Consider the following 19,478-nt stretch of genomic DNA (forward strand, 5'->3'; position numbering starts at 1 on the left):
TATTCCCCACTTTCTCCAGCCATCTACATCAAATGCTCATAAATGAATGAAGGATGAGATTGAAAGCAAAGGTGAGAAGAAAAGTTCAGCACTCCCATTGGACAGAGGATGCTCCAGAAAAATCACTGCTGAGGCTGGTGCCACTCCTGGAAGACTGAACAATATTCAGAGTCATTGTAAAGGGACCCAGAAATCTGACAATTAACTAGAGAGGAGCAAGGTGCAGAGCAGGACCCTGTAATAGCTGGGTATGCCTGTTTCTGGGAATATGTGCTGCTGTCCTCCAAGTTACATCATCCTCAAAGGGATAGGATATATTAACACTATAGGATGCCAAACCCCACAAGGCTACTGTCACTTTAGTGTCTTGTTTCCCTGATTCTCCATTTTCAGCCTCCAAACAGGACAGTTTAGGGGAGTGGTACATGCTGAGGAGTAGTGATGGAGTTGGGAGGACCCAGACCTGGGAGCCCAGCAGCACTGCCAGGTCCTAGAATTATACAGGGGGAAGATAGGGAATGGTCCCCCTAGGAGGAGAGACTACATAGATTAAGACTGTTGCCTAGAAAAAAATAGATAAAGACTCCAGAGGAAGTATTATTCACTTTCTTATGTGATTTCACTGGATGTCTCTTGAGTTATTGGGCAGCATCTTTGCAACCACCAGGAAGGGCTTCTTCCACAAGACGCTCCATGCACAGTGGAACTAATCACTGTGGGATATTGTGAGGGTAGAAACCATGAATGTGTTCAAAGTCACTTGAAAAAAAAAAAATCAGCAGATGGAGTTTGTTGATAGACAAGAGGAAACTTCTGATAAAGCAGCTGGCTATTTAGGAATGTCTTCTTCCCGGTGGCCCTGGTTTTTCCCTTCCTCCTAAGCTTCTACCACTGATTAGACTGGCAGCTGGCCCCAGTGGTTTCTTGCTCTCACACAATACTTTTTAAAGTTTTAAGTTTAAAATGAGGAGATGCGAGGTTCTGTCCTTTCCAGTTTTGTCTTTTTGGGAGCTAGTCAGATCCTTGGTGAGGTAGCTTTGAGCACTAGACTGCTCCTGGGACTGTGGATCATGACCTACAACAAGGTCTGGTTTTCTCTGCCAGTTACAGAGACTTTTTAACTCTGACACCACTGTGCCCCTCTCCTCAAGGGCCAAGGTGTGTATCTCAACCTACAAACTCCAGCCCTGGTTCTGGAAGGAGTCACTACTGAGATGACAGCTACCTATTAAAGATCCAGTTTTCATAGTAGAAAAGGAACCATAAAAAAAATGAAAATTTTAATTAATGCTACTGATGGTTTATGGAAGAAAAGCAGTAAGAAACACCTTTGGTGTGCGACTGATATTAAAGTAATCTTAAAATTACTTTTCCTCCTTTGAAAGTAAAAAATAATTAACTCTGAAGTGCTGGCAATATAATACCAGCTCTGAGAGGTAGTGCATATATTTAGTACTTTAGTTGTCCAGTTCTGAGGGATGCCAGGAGACAAGGTTTATAAAAAGAATATTATCTCTACATCAAAGAGGTATTATTTTTCATTTTAAAGGAGTTCACAGTCAGAGAACAGTCAAGCTCTTCATAAGCAATTATTAGCAGCAAGGATGGCAACTGAGCAAAACAAATCTTTGGAAATGGGCACTTTTATTTCTCTAGATGTTTAGGAAAAAATGCTGGGGAGTTGCATATGCTGAGGTGATTCCCAGATTCTGGTCCTGGTGTCAAAGGCTCCTGGTGGGAATATTGAGGAAATGGGAGTATTTTCCCTGATGAAAAGATATTAAAAGCATAATCTCACTGTGCTTTGGTTATGTTTTGTCAGTCACCTCCAGACTTCAAGGCTCAGTATAGTCCAAGATAAAACTTCTTAGACTTCACTGCCTTGAGGAGACTCACTGGATCTCTTGTACAATTGATTATTCCGAGCCAGGTGAAAATGAAGTTTAACTGTGTGACTATCCAGCAGAGGCATGCTCCATACCATGCTGCACACCATCCTGCATACTGTGCTGTACACCATCCCAGAGCAAAGACATGGTGAGATGTCTAGGTCTGCTCAGTAGGATGGGATGAAAACGGTTTTCAACCTCCTCTCTGTGGTGACAAAGCCACATCTTCCCAAATCACAGTGAACAGAAATGAGGCTGGGTTTGACAAACAGAAGTCACACGGGGGAAGGAAAAGCACAGCTCAATAAATACCGTTCACAAAATCACAAACTAATTGAAGTCAGGAAGATGCTTCAGAGGCTATCCAGCCCAAACCCCCACTAAAAGCAGGCCCAATTAAAGCAGGTTATTCAGGGCTTTGTCCAGCAGAATTCTGAATAACTCCAAGAAGTGAGACTTGATAACTTCTCTGGGCACCATTTCAATCTTTGATGACCCTTATGATAAAGAAGCTTTTCCCATACTACATCTGAATTGCTCACCTCCCACCTTACACCTGTAGTCTCTACTAACAGTACCTCTCTGAGAAAAGTCTGTCTCTGTCTCTGCTGTGTCTTCTAATTGCAGACAGCAATAAGATCTCCCCATACCTTCTCCTGAACAAACTCAGTTCTCCCAGCTTCTCCCCATATGCCGCATATTGCTGTTCCCTAGCTATATTGGTGACCTGCTGCTGAACATCTTTCCTCACCGGGTAACCCAAAATGGAGGAGATACTCCAGATATGTTGTTGGGATGGGTCAAGCAAACTGATTCTGCAACTGGAAATTCCAAACCTAGTGTTAGCAATATGCCCCCACTCTCGGGATAAGAAGTTTCCGTCTCTCTTGCTGGCCGTACATGCCCATAACCAGACTGGGGATTTTGCACAGAGTATGGCAGGAATTCTGTAAGAAAATAATAGAGTTTTGACAGATAATTAGAAATAAAAATAGGTGTAGGCATCAGATCAGCCATGAGTCCAAACTGTCACAGGTCCAGGCTCTGAATATCTGTAGAAACGCAAGTGTTTTGCTCACCACAGCAAAGGCGGCAGCTCGGCGCGCAATTCGCATGCATCCTGACGTGAGCAGTCGTACCGATGTGGGAACACAGCCCGTTCCCATTCTGTGGGATGACCACAGAGGCAGCAGATCACTGGTGAGAGGAGAAGCAGGTATGGGTCTGTGCAACTGCACTTGATGCAAAAGGGAGTTGTCAAGGTAAAGCTACTGCAGCAATAACATCAAATAAGAGCTGCAAGACTATAGATGCACGACCTTTGATGCTTCACAGCTCTTGCAGGTGGAAGAGAAAGACATGGGGATGGATGCCAAGAGCCCCTGGGGACCCTTTTTCTCCAGGCTGGTCTTTTTCTCAGCAATGATGAAAGTTCAGCAGATCCCTTCTCTGATGCAAAGTGGGTGGGCTGGCAGGGGAGGGAGTGATGAGCCAGTGTGGTGGGTTTTAAGAAGCGTTGGCTGAGCACATCAGCTTGGATGAAGAAAGAAGTGCTGAAGGAAAAGTGAGGGACCACAGAGCCCTCCCACCCAGCCCACCATGCTGCCCTGCTGCTGCTGTTGGCAGGCAGTGGGATTATGTCTTTGTGTGGTTGAAACAGCTTGGTAAATATTGTTAAACAGCTTAAAATTCTCAAGGTGAATTGGAACAAAGAACAGGCTTTCAGTACTTTTTTTATTTATGTTTTCAACTGATGCTTTTTTTCGCTTCTATTAATCAGGCTGTGACTTGTGGTGTACTTCTGTGATAAATCACTCACCTTAATTATTGTGCCATTTAGAAATAAGCAAGGGGCTGGCAGCGAGAGAAGGTTTTGCTATATTATGCACATATATATGGATTCGATTTTATTCTAATGGACTGTTCCAGGCACGTGAAAGATCCAAGACATCAAGAGGCAGACACCAATGTAGAAAATGTGTTTTAACAGCAAAACCTGTTAAACCCAAGTTTCCATGTCCCAAAGACTGAATTATCAGAAGCAATTCCCATCCCATTTCTCATGACATGTGGATGTAGGATGCTTCTCTTCATAGCCATCTCTCATCCTCCCATATTCACTCCCTCAGAGTTATAGCTCTGCCATTTTACCATGTCAGAAATCCTCCTGAGAAGCTATTTGCAATGCATATCAGTGTTTTTTAATGTAATGTTTGTTTTCAGGAGCAAATAGGCAATTGCCTCAAAAGGGGAGAATGAATGAACCTCACAAAACTCACGCTGGCCTCACATAACTCATTAACATTAGAAGACTCCCCGCGTGGTGCTGCCAGGGTTGTTAAAACGTCACCTGTTATTTATGCTACTGCAGCCAAACCTTTCATTTATGACTGTAAATGAGCAGCAAACCTGATGAACAAATGGAGACGCTGAGTCCCCCATGCCTGTCGCTGCCCTTGGGTGCTGCACTGCCCACTGCAACCCAGCACAGGGACACCCGGCATCTCTCACACTACTGCCGCAGTCTCATGTCTCATAAAGCTCATTGGTAATTGAAAAGTGCTTACTTCTCTTTAACTCAAGTACTTAGTGCTACCTGGGTGGTTTTCCCAGGGAGAAACAGCCAACGACCCCACTGGTAATGAAGAACTGAAGTTCAAACGTAAAGCAGCAATTCCCCCAGGTCATGCATGGAAAATGCCTCTGCCTGTCTGGAGCTGTTGTGTTTCTTCAGTGTACAGGGTTTTTTTCCTGACACTCCTGAAGCTAAGCTGCCAACAAGGTATAAACCAAAAGGGATTCACTTAGATACCTAAGTATTGTTAAACACTTCTTTGGGGTGCCCAGGCTTCCTTGCCCTGCAAGTCATGTACCAACTCCCCTGGACAGTGAGAAGTCCCGTACTGCCCTGCACTGAACTGCTGAGAACATCTCTGGGTGCTGTTCCCTGGTGAGAAATGACCCATCTGTGTACCCTGCCTCATCTCCCAGCCCTCCACTGGCACTTCCAGGCTGGAAGATGGCTGTTGAGTCCCCAGCTCCTCAGGACTGTCGGACCTTGCAGCCCAACATGGTAACTGAAGCTTGGCTGAATGGTGAAGTCCCTACAAAGGAGCTGTATGCTACAGGTTTGGAGTCAGCACTATTGAAACAATCTTACACTTGCTGGGGATGATATATATATTTTCTTTTAAAATATGTAAAACCAAATCACTTGGAGAGGCAGAAACTGTTGATTCTCTTTGTGGAAGTGCAAACTCCACTGTGTGCAGACAGACCACTTCTGAGCCTGCAACAGTCTATTTGGTGCTTTGCAAGGACAATTTCCAGAGGTCAGCTACAGGCAAATAATTGTTACAAGGGAAAATTTTGGCATAAAAATAATAACATTGTGTTTGAAAAAACCTCATTATATTCCTCCCAAAATTCACAACCTGTTGTTCTATGAGAGGCTTTTTGGTCTCAAATCCATCTTAGTAAAGACAAAAAGTGAAAGTGACAAGCAATAATAATTATTTCAAGCCTTATTGTATGTAACAAATGAGAATAACAGAGAGTCTGGTGGCTGTGCAAACAAGTCAGCAGCTAGGAAAGAGACAGCTGATGGAAGAAGATAAAACATTAATGAAAAAATCCTGGGTTTAAAGATTAAGGGCAAGAAGGCATTATTTAAGTGCACTAAGACCTAACAAAATCCTTGCAATCATACAGAAGAATAGGATTCAAAGGGACCTCTTCGATCATCAAATCCTCATGCTATTTGTAGTGCCATACCAAACAATCAATCCTCTCCATGGAAAAAGTGATATTAATCCTAAAGTAGTTCTTTTTGTCCCCAGATCCCAGGAGATGGAGGAAAGTGTAGAAACCATTTTAGAACCTGATATTTTGGTTGGTTGTAACCTTTTTGTGATTTCATACTTAAATTGGTTTGTCAGCATTTCACATCCATTCTCTCTTGACAAAAATGCCACTCATCAAGCTCAGTAATGTCTCTTCCCTTTGTTAGTCCCTATAGCTCAAGTGTTAAGGGTGGCAGAGTTGTCAATTGTGGTAACACAAAAAGAAAAAATATTCATTGAATATTTGTGGGTTTTATTTGGAAAGAAATGGGACATGCTTATTTCACAGCAAGGAAGAAATACTTTCTATCTCAGCAGCAGCAGTGGAGGATGTCAAATAGCAACAATTACAGCAACATACACTAGCAGTACCAGAAAATTTGTGACCAAGAATATTAAAAGACCTGTCTGAGGAGCTTCCTGAAACACTGACAGTGATTTGTAGAACATATTGAAAGATAAGAGAAGCTACATAGAACCAGAAAAGTGACTGTTGGTTAAACAACGTGAACCACGGTTGTTCCCAGAAGTGGTTACGTACTGGGCACCACTCCTCTGCATGTAGAGAAGACTTGGTTGTAAGTCTCTCTAGTCTCCCCTGCAGGCAGACTGAGCACCTCTGCAGCTGGTACAGCATGCCTAGTACCATGCTGATCACATGCTAGTCAGCAGCTTGCCAGTCCCTTCAAATTCTGAGTCCATACTTAAAAAAGGTTATCCAGTGGCCTGGATTTCCCAAGCCCAATTAGTCTGACACTAGTCCCAGGAATAATTATTGCTAAGCACATATGGGAAGTGAATAAAGCATTAATGAACGGGAGCATAGTCAATGCCAGCAAATGCTAAAACCTATTTTCTTAAAAGCAGTCAATGAAAGCTCTTATAAAAATGAGATTTCTTATTTATCTGATTAAAGTTATCTTTATAGATCTCTGAAAATAAGAGATGTCTATTGACAGTTGCACGTGTCCTCATTTAAAAACAAAAAAAAAAGGCAATAAAAAAATCAGTGTAGCCAGTACTACAATGGTGGGATTAAAGACTGACTCACAGATGTCCAAGTAGTTGTCAAGAAAAAGAGCTCGATCAGTAGTTTTCATAACAGCCTCAAGTTCAGTCCAAAGAAGATCAAGAACTGACTTTGGTTGTGATCTGTAAATACACACAAGGGCAACAATTTCTGGCAGTAGGTAGCTCTGTCATCTAGCTAAGCTAGATTTGTAAAATAGTGTAGCTAAGACCAATGCTATACAAGTTCCAGATAGGAAGAAGAAATTACTTAGAACAGGGAGCAGCTGACTATTAGACCAGCTCATTAGGCAAGTAGTGGCTTTATACCTGTTTGAAACCTTGGACTGCTATTTGCCCAGACAAACTCTGCACAGGCAGCCCCTGTGAGTGCTGGTTGCCAGCACTAGGCAGCAAGTCCAACTCAGGGCAAGTCCATGTGCCTTGCCATTTCAGATGGAGGCGTGGGTGTGTTTCCATCTTAAGTACTTTAGTTCCACAGAGCACAGTAGTAGTGTCAGCTCACACCACAGGACATGCATGGTTACAAGCTCCCCAGCTGGAGAACCCTTCCATTCCCAGAGGAGCACAGAGTACCCCCCAGCAAGAGCATCACACCCCGAATCAGTGTCTCAGAGTGCCCATCACTGCATCTAGGCTTTGCCTCTATCTTTTTCTTAGTGGTGTGTAGTGTAGGGCAGCAACCGAACCCAGAGCAGATATAACATCACACATCCCTGATACCTCTTGCAACAGCAATCATCTGATTGTTGCCTGCGTGCACTGTTTCCAAACAGCTGCCTGGGCTGTTTTCAAGTGGCTGCTTGCAAACACTGCAGACAGACACTCAAATTTCACTATTCCCTGTTACATGGGAATCACTCAGCTATATATTTTAGGTCATATCACATTACTTCTGACACTGTAACGTCTGTGAATTTAGTTACCTTTAGAAGAGAGGACACTCCATAACCACCTCTCTAAGCATCTGATCTCAGCAAAAGACTGATACTGGGGCAACCTGAAAAGCACAAAATGATGGGTCAAGGATTAATTAACTAAGACAGACTTGGTTGACTAGCAATGCCCACAGTACTCCCAAATGAGAACAAATGGTTTCCTTGTAGGAATATCATCTTTGCCCTGACAAAGACATCAATGCCACCTGAGATCTCCCTGAGCTGCATGGTTGCTGCTCAGTGGATAAACAGATCTCTGCTTTTAAAACAAGAAGATAACAAAAGACGAATTTGAGGTAGTTATGGTAATTATATCTCAGGTGCTTTTCCACAAGCAAGATGTGAAGGAGCATCAGAGCAGACCTGTGCAGTGAAACAGTTGGTATTTGGGGTGGGGAGACTGGTTCAGACTAGATGGAGTTTAGATCCATGGACTGAATCAGCATTAGCAGCTGGAGTATGTTAGGAGTGTTTCTGGGTCAGGTCTGGCTTCCAATTCACATGAAAGGAATTTGCTTGTATGTTCCAAGGCTGCTCTGCTCTGAAAGCCAAAGTAGGAGATGAGGGCCAACCAGGAAAGTGTCATCAAAAGCACTCATGTAATCCAAACCAAAATGCTGATGCTGAGACACCTGCAGATGCTCACACTGGAGATGGATATTGGCACATCTTTTACTTATGAAGAAGCTGCTTAACAGGGAAAGCTTTTTTTCCTTGAAGTCATCACAATCAGTCATCCAACCTAATAAGGGATGACTCTCACATCTGTTATTGAAGTAATGGGACTCCTGTTTCTAAGGTCACCAAGGCTGATAATGACACAGGAAGGACAATTTTGATCATTCTCTTTTTTTCCCTTCCTTAAGTGTGTACCTAGAACAAAATGCATATATGTAGCACATGGTATCTTCATGTGTCATTGGAAGAAAATATAAATGCCATGAGTACATTCTTTCTTGTATAGCTGACCCTCTCCAAAAATGCTGAATCTCAGCATACACAGAAGTGACTGCTTTTAATGCAAAATTGGTGTTGAGCAAACTCTTCAGAATCTGATCCAAAGCCTGAGGAATTCTAGAGAAACTTCTTTTGTCTATGACACGGCTCTGAACAGACTCACAGAGCTGTTACCCACAATGTGAAGCAGACTGGCTTAGATGTGATAGTAGGTTTTTCTAAAATGTCAAAAAAACAAAGGCATTCAGAGAGAGAGACAAACAGCATGGAGGAGAGATCTACCTACCTGTCCTACATATTTCAGTGAAACAAATCAAAACATCTGTCAAGACATGCGAGGTTGAGTCTACAAAGTTCTAAGCATTCTTTGAAGCGATGAAGCTCTTACCTTTCATTGACCTCTTTGAGAACCAAGAAGAGCAAGCGTCAAACCCCAAGGTTTATTGAGACAGAAAATATTTTTCTTCTACACTTTTTCCTCTAGATATCGATGGTTTTGTTGTGCTTTCCTCTATTCTGGTTTTCTAAGCAATGTGCTGTAAGGGGAAGGTGAATGACTGAAGCATGCATGCCCAGATATTTTTGGTTGGCTTATGACATGTAATGGCAGGAGTTTGTATTTACATTCAGAGTTTCATTTCAATTCTTGTTCTTTATCTGTCCATCTCTTCTAATATTCACAAAATAAATGACATTGTCATAGCCATTGATATATTAGGTAAGTGATGGTTACTGACGATCTAAGGACACCACAGTTCTCTTCACATGTATGAAAAGACATTTTAATTATTAAGAAGCAGCACTGAAAAATCTACACCCCAATTAAGGCACAATGTGGCTTGCACGGTGCAGGGAAATGGTTACAAGTCCCCTCTGCAGAGATTGCTTGAGAAGTGGCAGCAATGGGCACTGTAACAGTAAAAGAGAGAGAAAACATCACAAATATGAGTGGGTTGGGAATAAGTGATAGCATCACCACCCATCTGTCTGAGTTTGTATGTGGCTGGAGGGGTGGTAGTATTAAATCCTCCTAGATTTTTGCTGCCTGTGAGCATGGATGCTACTAACCATCTGTAGGCATGCCAGGTAGCATGACTATGTCCCCTTCCTGTAGCTGGCTCCTCACATGCTGTGGGGTACAAAACAATGGTCTCTCTTCTCACTAGAAGGTTTTCTCCTTCCCTATCATCAGCTTGTGGGCCTTCTTGTCCAGTGGGTCAGTCACAAGTAAGCATCTGCCCCTCCACCTTTTTCTAATATCAGCTAAAAATATCACTGGTTTTCCTTTTCTGCAGCCTCTTAACACCCTTTATTTGTATGCTACTATTTATTATTTAAAGCAGTGCCTATATTATTTAACTCACTGAGCCTTTTTGGGATACAGTTTCCATGAAAGAGGCTGTGCAGCATCACTCGAACTATGAATTAACAACACCAAGGGTGCCTCCCTTCTCTGTCGGAACAAATACCACCCATAGTTATGCTCAAGCATTTTTGCAGTCCATAAATATACACATGCATGCATAACATGCATACATTTGTGTCTGTGTGTATATTTTCATGTATCTATGGTATATGTCAGGAGGATGCAATAAGCTGCCAGATACTCTGTAAAGCCTTTGATCAGCTGCAGCTTTCTGCACCCTGTGCTGTTCATCCTGCATCCTTGGCTACTCCACCACCACACCAGACTGTTTTCCAAAGAGCTTTTGTCTGTGGTGCTGTGTCTCACATCCCAGTCAGGGCTTTTCTTCTCTCCACATCCAAACTGACCACTTTCTCCTGCAGACTAAGCTACAGGTTTGTGGTAGCAAACGTGCCCAAAGGATGAAACAAACTGGCCAAACAGTTCATGAACACCAATTCTCTTCTTCAGGCCCCAAACCATTTGGTTTTAATTATATTATTTTTACATATAAAAATACCAACATTTCTAATTTTGGGTAAGACTGACTCTGTTATTTCTACATGCCTAGTATTCTTTCTGCTGATCCACCACAGGACACATTCCAGCTGAATTTTCAGTCTCAGGGATCATGGGCTGTTGTGTGAGTTATTTAGTTTTTGCCTGTGATTTCCTAGTCTTTCTCTGACTTCTTCCCACACAACTCCTCTTCCTCTCATTCAGCCACAGGTTCGCAGTGCCTTGGGCTATGTGTGCTCTGTGGATCTGTTTTAGTTCCCTGTCAATTATTCCTCCCTGTTTACAGTAACAGCTCATATCACATTTTATTACTGTAGCTCATGTGCCTTTCACATCATTGCTTTTGAAACACTGAATTTATTCTGAAATGTGTCTGGTTTCTAGTCTAGCTTCTCACTGTTTCCTAATCCTAGGGGGATTTTGTTGTTGGTTTTGCATCTTTTTTGCTGGCTGCGGCTGTGTCTGCATCTCAGGATTATTGCTCAAGTTTCTGTGAGAAACATGGAAATATTTTTACTTCTCTTCTCTGACTTCCAAGCCTTTTAGCTACTTCTGTCCCCACGTGCTCTCCCTTCTGAGCCTCAAGCACTGTGCTCCCTTGCCGGCCATTGTGTCCAACACAAAGATGAAATGACTGGGGCGTGTGAAAGCACTTGCCTACGCTTCAATATTATCTTCTCCTGCAGGATATCACAGTTAACCCTGGATCTCCACTTTCCTTTACAATCACCTTATTTTCATTTTGAGAGAACTCAGAGCTCGCAGCAGCATGGGATTAGTGTCTCAGCTACTGCTGTGTGCAGGCAGAGAGCCAGCTTCCTCTCCCACCGCATCACCCAAGTGTCTCGCACTTGACCACCTGTATGACCACCTGTATCCCTGCATGACTAAGGGCTGCTCAGAGCTGTTCATCCCTCTTACCATTCCTCCACATCAGTATCCCCATCTGTCAGGGCCTGATTACACCTGTGAAGCTGAATTTTCCAGAGAGCAAACAGGATCATTTTAGAGGAGCTCCTGCTACCCCCTTCTCAGAAAGAGGGAAGCTCATGATTCTGCTACGCACCTTTTAAAAACCCACTGTAGCTGATCTGGGGTGGGGAATGGGAGCAATGTACTCTGTTTATTATGTGAACAGCATTTAAGACTTCCCCAGATGCTTATACTTTTGCCAGCTCCAAATGATAAAAAAGCATGCGTCAGGTCTCTAAACACAAGATTGTCTTTAAAATTCATTACATTTAAGAATATGAACTTTGAATGTTTATTCATTCTTCCCATTCTGGGCCTGGAAGTTTATTTGATAGAACCTGCCTTTTTCTTTGAGAAAGGAAGCTTTTACCTCAGGTGCTGGAGCATGGGCTGCACAAAGCATGAGCTGCACTATTCCAGGGTTTAGGGTTTTGGAAAAAGGAGAGAGAAAAAAAGGTAGGCCTGGATGGAAGAAGTAGGAGAAACCGCTGGAGAGACCGATGCTCAGAAGAGACAATGGCTACTTCTGCCTCCAAGACTTGGTGTTCTCCACCAGTTTCAAAGACTCGGGCTCTTCTTTCATCAGCACCATGTGACTTGTCTTTCCATGGCTTAGGCAAAGCAGGCTGAAAAAAATATTATGACTTTGCTACCACTAAGAGTCTATTGTCCTTGTTGACACGGTCTTCCCTACCTCTAGAGTCCCCCCCATCTTATCTGCTGGCAGAAGTCTCTCTGGAAAAGGATTTTAAGGTGATCAGGTCACAAGGTGCATCCATTAGATGGGGGAGACTGCCAGGCCCACCTTTTTTTCCTGTGAGTGGCAAAAACAACTAGGAGAAATTTGGGGAGTACCCAAAATGTGTATCTAACTCTTGCAAGACAAGAGAACATCCCAGGAAAGTGAGGGTTCCATTGAGTGGGACCACAAGCCGAAAGACTGAGAAAGAAAGATGTTTCAAAACCTCAGTCAGTACAGGAAAGACATGCAGATTATTTTGGTTTATTGTGGTTGTATGAAGACTGAAACACTTAACTATTTTCTACCAAATAGCATAATACCTTTAGAAAGCCTTTCCTAATATCAGGTAGGAAGCAATAAGCCAAAATCACAAAACAAATCTATGAAGCTACGATTTCAATATGAAGACACAGAAAACTTAAATATAGGCTGCTACTCATTGTAGCACCAGTAAATGTAAGCTGGGTAACCAGCTGAATAATCACAACTGCTGATGATTACTTACGAGCATTCCTGAAAGCAAAATGTGACCCTGAATGTTATCTGCTGGGAAAGAGTACAAACCAACTTTTCATTCCAAGAAAAGAGATAAGGGTAATAGGGGCCAGGGAACTAGAGCACAAAGAACACTACATCAATAGCTAACAAACAGGTAAGGAATTAATAAAGTAGTTGTTGTGTGTTTGCTACAGCAAAATAAGGTGATAAATAGCAGACAACTGGGGCTTATAATGCATTTGGCAAACCAACTTAATTATATTCTTTGACAGGATAACAGGCCTAGTGGACAAAAAATACTCCAGTAGCTATCGGTATAGTTCCCTGAGATGACCTTATATGTGGATTACCAAAATCTGAATGGTACTTCTCAAACTCCAGCTCTTCCAGTGTGTGCCAAATGCAGGGAAGTGTGTCACACTGTGCAGTGTTTTGCAGCCAACACACAGTCATTTTAAACTACATGGCTGTTTTAAACATGTTTTCTTAACCTCCAAATCCACGAAGGCCACCTAATGAAAAGTAAATTACACCAAATCCCTTTAGATAGAAAGGATCTGAATCTTAAACTTCAGTATTCTAGAGGGGCTCAAAAACACAGCTATGCGGATGTTTTGCTATTAAAGCAAGCAATTGAGGCAATAAACATAATCTTGGTTTATTTTGCCATCAGGTGGTAGTCAGCAGTTTACTGGAGGTGGAAAAATTGTTGGAGCTGTGAACAAACACCCTCTTCCAAATTCATCAAGAAGGCTATTGCTCAAAGGTACGTACTTCCCTCCTTCTTGACACCCACTCTCCTGCCTGATTTCCCATGCTGGAAGGTGGCATTGTTCATGCACCCTTACTTGTTTCAGCCAGCGTGGGAGGAGATCTTTCCCTGGCTGTCTCTATAATACACTTCCAGGCAACTAGCAAGAGCACTAGGAGAGGTGTAGAATGGTGTAAATCTATCTAGTGCCATTACATGTCAGATGCTCTCTGAAGAGGAGATCCATTTGGAACACCAGCCATGGTAAGTACATTGGCATTATTACAGTGTATTTTAGAGGTGTTTGTCCCCTGTGTCCTGGTTTTGGGTCTATAAATACCAGGGGTTCCAGTGGTTAAGAATTGTATAGCTAGCACAAGGACTTTGTTAGTATCACTGCTAGGAGCTTAAAACATGAGCCAGGTGTGGCATGGATGACATGGGTCAGATCTGCTAACACAGAGGTATTTGAAGATACATGAACCTCAGTGTGGTTTTGCTACTGGAGGAGGACAAAAATCCTTCTCCTCAGGAGAGGTCACACAAGAACACAGTTTGGTCCATTTCTCCTGAGAAGGTCTGGAGCAAGTATTTGACTTCTCTATCTCCTACTGGTTTTTGTTCTCAGTTGCATTCTATATGACTCTGTGAGTCTAGTGGGTGGCATCCTTGCTATGGTGGGGGAGTTGGAACTAGCTGGTCTTTAAGGTCCCTTCCATCCCAAACCATTCTATCATTCTGTGATTTTATGAGTTCTCTCTTATCTTTATGTTAAATGACAAGAAAATAAGAAAAGTTATTTCTTTGTGAAATTGCAAACTAGCCTCCACTATATTCCTGTAGTGGAGATGGGATCAAGTCAAGTGGGAAGAGAAACTAATGATACCTCTGCCTTGTACTAAGCCTGGTGAAAAATAGCCAAACACAGGACAAGTGTTGGAGAACTAATCAAGGAGGTCTTCTGTCATGCCCAAGCAACCACTCTCAACCTGAGAACAGAACCATACCCGAGGAACAGAAAGCTGGAAGCATGTACTTAACTCTGGAAGGTGAGAATACACAAAGTGCAAGCTAGAAGAATGAACCGAAATCAATTAACTGAAGTTTAACCTCAATAAATATAAAGGGAAGGATGAATAAACATGAGTACAGAGAAATTAAGAGATCACAGAAAAGATTCCTAGGGTTAATGAAAACATACTCAATGGGGAATTGCTAGATGAGGCTGGCACAAATGCACAAAATGTTCTATCAGGTGAATATTGGGATTAATAGGTGTCATGACTTTAAGCAAGTAATGTAACTGGAGAATATTGAAGCATGTTTTGGTCTGCACAATTCCAAAAATACAAAAGCTAAATAGATAGAAATGAGATGAAAGAGTTCAAGAATCAGCAAATCTGGACCCAATTTTTTGTTAAAAAACCCCAAACGCTCAGTTTAAAGTTTTCTTAATACTGACACAAGTAAGTCTCCTAACTATGGAGCTTAGAAGAATAGGACCTTAGTTCCCTTCATGAGGGAAAATAGAAACAGCCATTTGTAATTAGCCACATTTTCAGGAATTTTTGTTTATTTGTGGCTTCATATGCTGTGTTCCACTTTATTTACAAACACTAACTAATATGTTATTGCTGTGACTGCCTGTTGAAAAGCACAGGGAACATACATAGATGCTTTAGATAGGGTGAACCACAGCTCCGCAGTAACTTTCCGGAAGAGGCACAGGGAAGAAAAAGTATTAGGGGTAGTAGGGAAGAGAGCTCTGCCTACAAGCCACTGAATCATTGTCAGGAAGTCCACACCTTCCAGACTCAGACAAGGCCCTGGGACAATTCTTGTACCTCCTAAGGCTGGCCTGGTGATGGTAAGGTGACTTCACAGCAAAGATCAAGTCAGACCATTTGCAGAGGTGCACATGTGACATGTATGATACCTGACTGCACCAGCACCAGTGATGTGTTCTCTGAACTCAGGAGGGCAGACCAAGACAAAAGTGATGAACCACACCAGAAGGCACAGATTTAGCTGAATTGAAGAAGGCAGAGAAAAGTCTATGTGTCTCTGATACCCATAACTGTGAGTAAGTAGGAACAACTGTCTCTGTGCTTCCATTTATGCAGCAGTAGCTGCCGTACAATGTCGAGATATCCAGTACAGTTTCAGTTTAGGATGGAGGTGAACATAAGCTACCCTTTTGTCAAGAAACAAAATAGGATGGCAGAGGAAAGAAAAAAACCCCAAGGGACAATTAAGTTAAAGAAACGTAAAGCTAAAACACAACCAGGATACCTTACAGAAATGGAGAGACACTGTAGACAGGATGATGAAATTTGCATCTTTAGTTATTTTAAAATTAGTTTCTTACATTGGTCACTACAGAGAAACCTTCTGAACAAGCTGAACACAAACAATTGGCTTCTTATTCTAAAACAAATTTAACATCAACAACTCAAAGCAAAACTGACTCTGGAAACAAATTACAACTGAACTTTGATTGACTTCAGCTCTTGGGAACTTCACTCTTTCGCTGACGGTGGTCATTAGAGATATACCCCATCACCACAGCTACATCTACACTGCTAAAGGCCATCCACCCTAAGAGGTGCTTACTCTGATTTCTAAGCCAAGTCCCCCCAGTTTCTGGTAATTCCCTCTAGAGAACAGCCATGGGCTCATCCTGGGCATCCTCTGAATTCCCTACAGAACTCCCAGGGCCCTGGAACACAACCCTTTATGCTGTTTTTCTTTCTTTGTCAACACGATGTGCACTAAAACAAAAGCCCTTTTGCTGCAGCCTCACCTGTTTTTAAGTAGGAACATGCCATAAAGGTTGGTGGAGGTATTTAATTCTTCGGTCCCAGCTCTGTTTGCCTACATAGTGACTCACCTCACATGCTTCAGATCAGCTTCTTTTGAGGAGAGGAGGTGTGATACAGGTCCCGCTGCCATGCTGAAGATGACACTCTGTTATGCTTGCAAGACAGGTCTTAATTACAAAGTGAAAATTGTTATTTCGTGCTAAAGTGCTGGGACAAGATAAATGAAAGCAGAGAAAATATTCAGTAACTGCTGAAAAGGACACACAACACCCATACACAAGGAGATGTCTCATTAATGACTTGCTTCAGTCCCCTTTGGGCTCAGAACACAGCAGCAATAGAATTACTTTTGTTAGCAGCTGTGGGCTCTGTTTTGACTGAGATACGTGTTTTCTCTTTATACCTTTATGTTTTTTGGCGTGTTTCTTTTTGGTGTGGGAATTAATTGCCTACAATTTACCCAGAGCCTGTACTTAATTCACATGTCAATCATTCATGTTTTGTGATGTTTCAAAGACAGCAGCAGAAATGAGGACTACTAAGAACAGGGCAATCCTTTCAACATACGAAGAGTCATTCAGGACTGGAGTTGTTAAAAGCCGGTCCAATAAGGTATGTGATATTCAGCGATCGAATGCCACGTGAAAAAAAGAGTACACTTGAAGCAGTAGTTGTCACTGGACTGAATTCCAGAGAAAATCTCTCCTCCTAGAGACCAGCTTTTTCGTTCTGCTTCACTTGTCCAATATTTTCTATTGCAAATCTTGAAGAAATCTCAGAAAAAAATAATAGAAGCTAGTGAGGGACTAAGATGTTGTAAAGTAAACAGTATTTTTTCAAAATAAAGCCTAGGTGCTTCAGAGTGACAAGGGGCCCTAACTTGTGACATCACCTCCTGAACCCAGTCAAAATGTTTGAAAGAGATTGTGGTCTTACAGACTTGTCTCAGAACTGCTTCTTGTAAATGGAGTTTGTTACTCCACTAAAAACAGCTTAGCCCTAAGAATCATCCACATCCATACCTTTTGCCTGGGAGGGAGTATCAGGAGGGAGCATGAGTAATTGCAGTGGCTCTGGAGCTAGGGCCCAGAATGCAGGGTTGCCTGCGCTGTCCTCTTGCTCCTTCCCACCTCATTCCCAAAAATAATGGAACACGAGACAGAGTAATTTGGTCACCTCTCCATCGTGCTTTGTCACCGCTACCCATGATCTTGGCAGTTTATATTTATCCAAGGAGAGAGGTGGTGAAACAAAAAAACAGAAGGAAAGATGGAGGAGTGGATGAGAAACTAACAATTCTTGAAACTGTAGAACCTGGCAGGCTTTGGTTTTATGGAATCATGGTGGATGGCTGCACAATGTAGAGCTGGCTTCTGTTGTTAGCAAAACTATCAGCAATTTTCCATCCAGCTGGGAAAGATTTTCTGTTAATGCACATCATTATTTTAATAGCATGTGTGTAGGTGGTGAAGAATTGAATTTTTTTAAAACTTTATAATCAAGGTGAGAGGAGGCAGGCACAGTACATGAGAGAAACATGTGGTGTCAACTCATCTATTATCCCCCAGGTCACACCAGCAGATCTTTCCCACCTCCCACCTACTGACTGGTCTTAAAGTTGAGAAATGTACCCTGCTCTGAGCACTTGGCTTTTTTTATTTATTTATTGTAAAAGCTTAGCTAAAGGTGGAGAAGAAGGATCATTGAGTTTATCTGTTAATCTCAGAGGTTAAAAGTGATTGCTCACACTTTGTATCCAAAAAAATATCTACATGCAGCCATATATATGTAAAGTGTACCTGTGGAAAGGAATCTGAACAGTGTTTGCTTAGTAGAAGATGAAGAGGACTGTGCAAAAAAGCAAAATCCAACAAGACAAGGTAATTAGTAATTTTACCATTAATACATGTAAATGCAATATAAAACTTGAGCTTTGCACTCTGGTGACTTGGGTTTAAAGTACAGCCTGCTTCATCTTCACAAGAATGTTTTCATTCTCCTCTAATGACAGGGACACCAGCGCCATTGATGCTTTTTTGTTGCGCTTTGCCCGGTGGCTGCTGAAAGGGGCCACCTCCCCTGCCCTGGCCATGCACTCCTGCAACTTCCCTGCATTAGCTCTAAGCTCTAGAGGTTGTGCAAAGGGAGGGCAAGCTGAGTGAACAAGCTGATCTGTCAGAAAACTTACAAAGCCAAAAAGCAAATAGTTCCAGCACATTGATCTGCCTTACACGTGACCTCACAAGGTCTGGTACAAGAGATGTAGCAGGCAAGGGAGGCAAGGAAGAGTTGGCTGGTGTAACGTCAGAGTAAGTTAGGCCATGACTGACTTGTCATCATCAACACAGAGCCCAACCGAGTGGTCACACTTGACAACTTTGAGATGCTCAGAGCAGTAGTCTTGTTTGGGGCTCTTTTCCTCTTTATAAAGTAAAGAGAAGATTCCTCTGGTTGGCCTGGTGCCAGTCCCATAAATAGTATAAAATCAGCCCTGTTCTAAGTTGCTGGCCCACAAATGTGGATTCCACTGTACTCACCAACTGGGAAGGACAGAGAGCCACTCATCACACTGACAGTCCACTGTACATCTTCAAATACAGCGCATCGTATGCTGTCTACAAGGATGGCACAGCATCCTGGTTTCTGTGCTTCTGCTTCAGCCACATTTGGTTAGGATGCCATAAATTCTCTAACTCCTTCAATGTGGCTTTTATGTCTGAAATGTTGTGTGGCTGTTTCATAGCCTTGGCCCTAAAACTCTTATTTCCTCTGCAGGTTCCCTGAGGGTAATTTCATTCACCCAGATTCAACAAGCATCACTATACTGACAGGGTACTGACTGGTGTCACTCTCCTGTCCAAACTAACATCTCAGCTTTCATCTGACATAATTTTAGGGCTAGCTAGCTGTCAAATTCAATTCAGTATGGCCAAAACAGAAAGCTGATTTTGACTTTTCCCCTCCTCCCCTCCCTTATGTTTTTTCCCCTCCTTCTCTATTACTCCCTCTTCTCTCCCCCAAAACACTGAAAACTTATGGCCTCCTCCTAACATCAATATCTAGTTTGAATCAGCTTTCTCACACATCTATCACCCCAGTTACGTTCAAGCCTTG

The 19,478-nt window shown here is 42.4% G+C and overlaps 1 protein-coding gene across 2 annotated transcripts in view; it reads left to right on the forward strand.

Annotated features, from left to right (window-relative positions):
* The window catches only part of GTF2E1 (general transcription factor IIE subunit 1), a 75,711-nt gene extending 61,999 nt beyond the window's left edge, over positions 1 to 13,712 (forward strand). Inside the window, exons 7-8 of one of the 2 annotated variants that reach the window (XR_003529316.1) lie at positions 13,465 to 13,557; positions 13,653 to 13,712. The gene's annotated coding sequence lies outside the window, so the exon portion shown is untranslated. The remainder of the gene's footprint in view (positions 1 to 13,464; positions 13,558 to 13,652) is intronic. The other variant, XR_003529317.1, reaches the window with a different exon arrangement.
* Positions 13,713 to 19,478: the final 5,766 nt, after the last annotated feature.

This window comes from Corapipo altera, unplaced genomic scaffold (assembly GCF_003945725.1).
Source record: "Corapipo altera isolate COAL_440 unplaced genomic scaffold, ASM394572v1 61, whole genome shotgun sequence".
NCBI lineage: Eukaryota > Metazoa > Chordata > Aves > Passeriformes > Pipridae > Corapipo > Corapipo altera.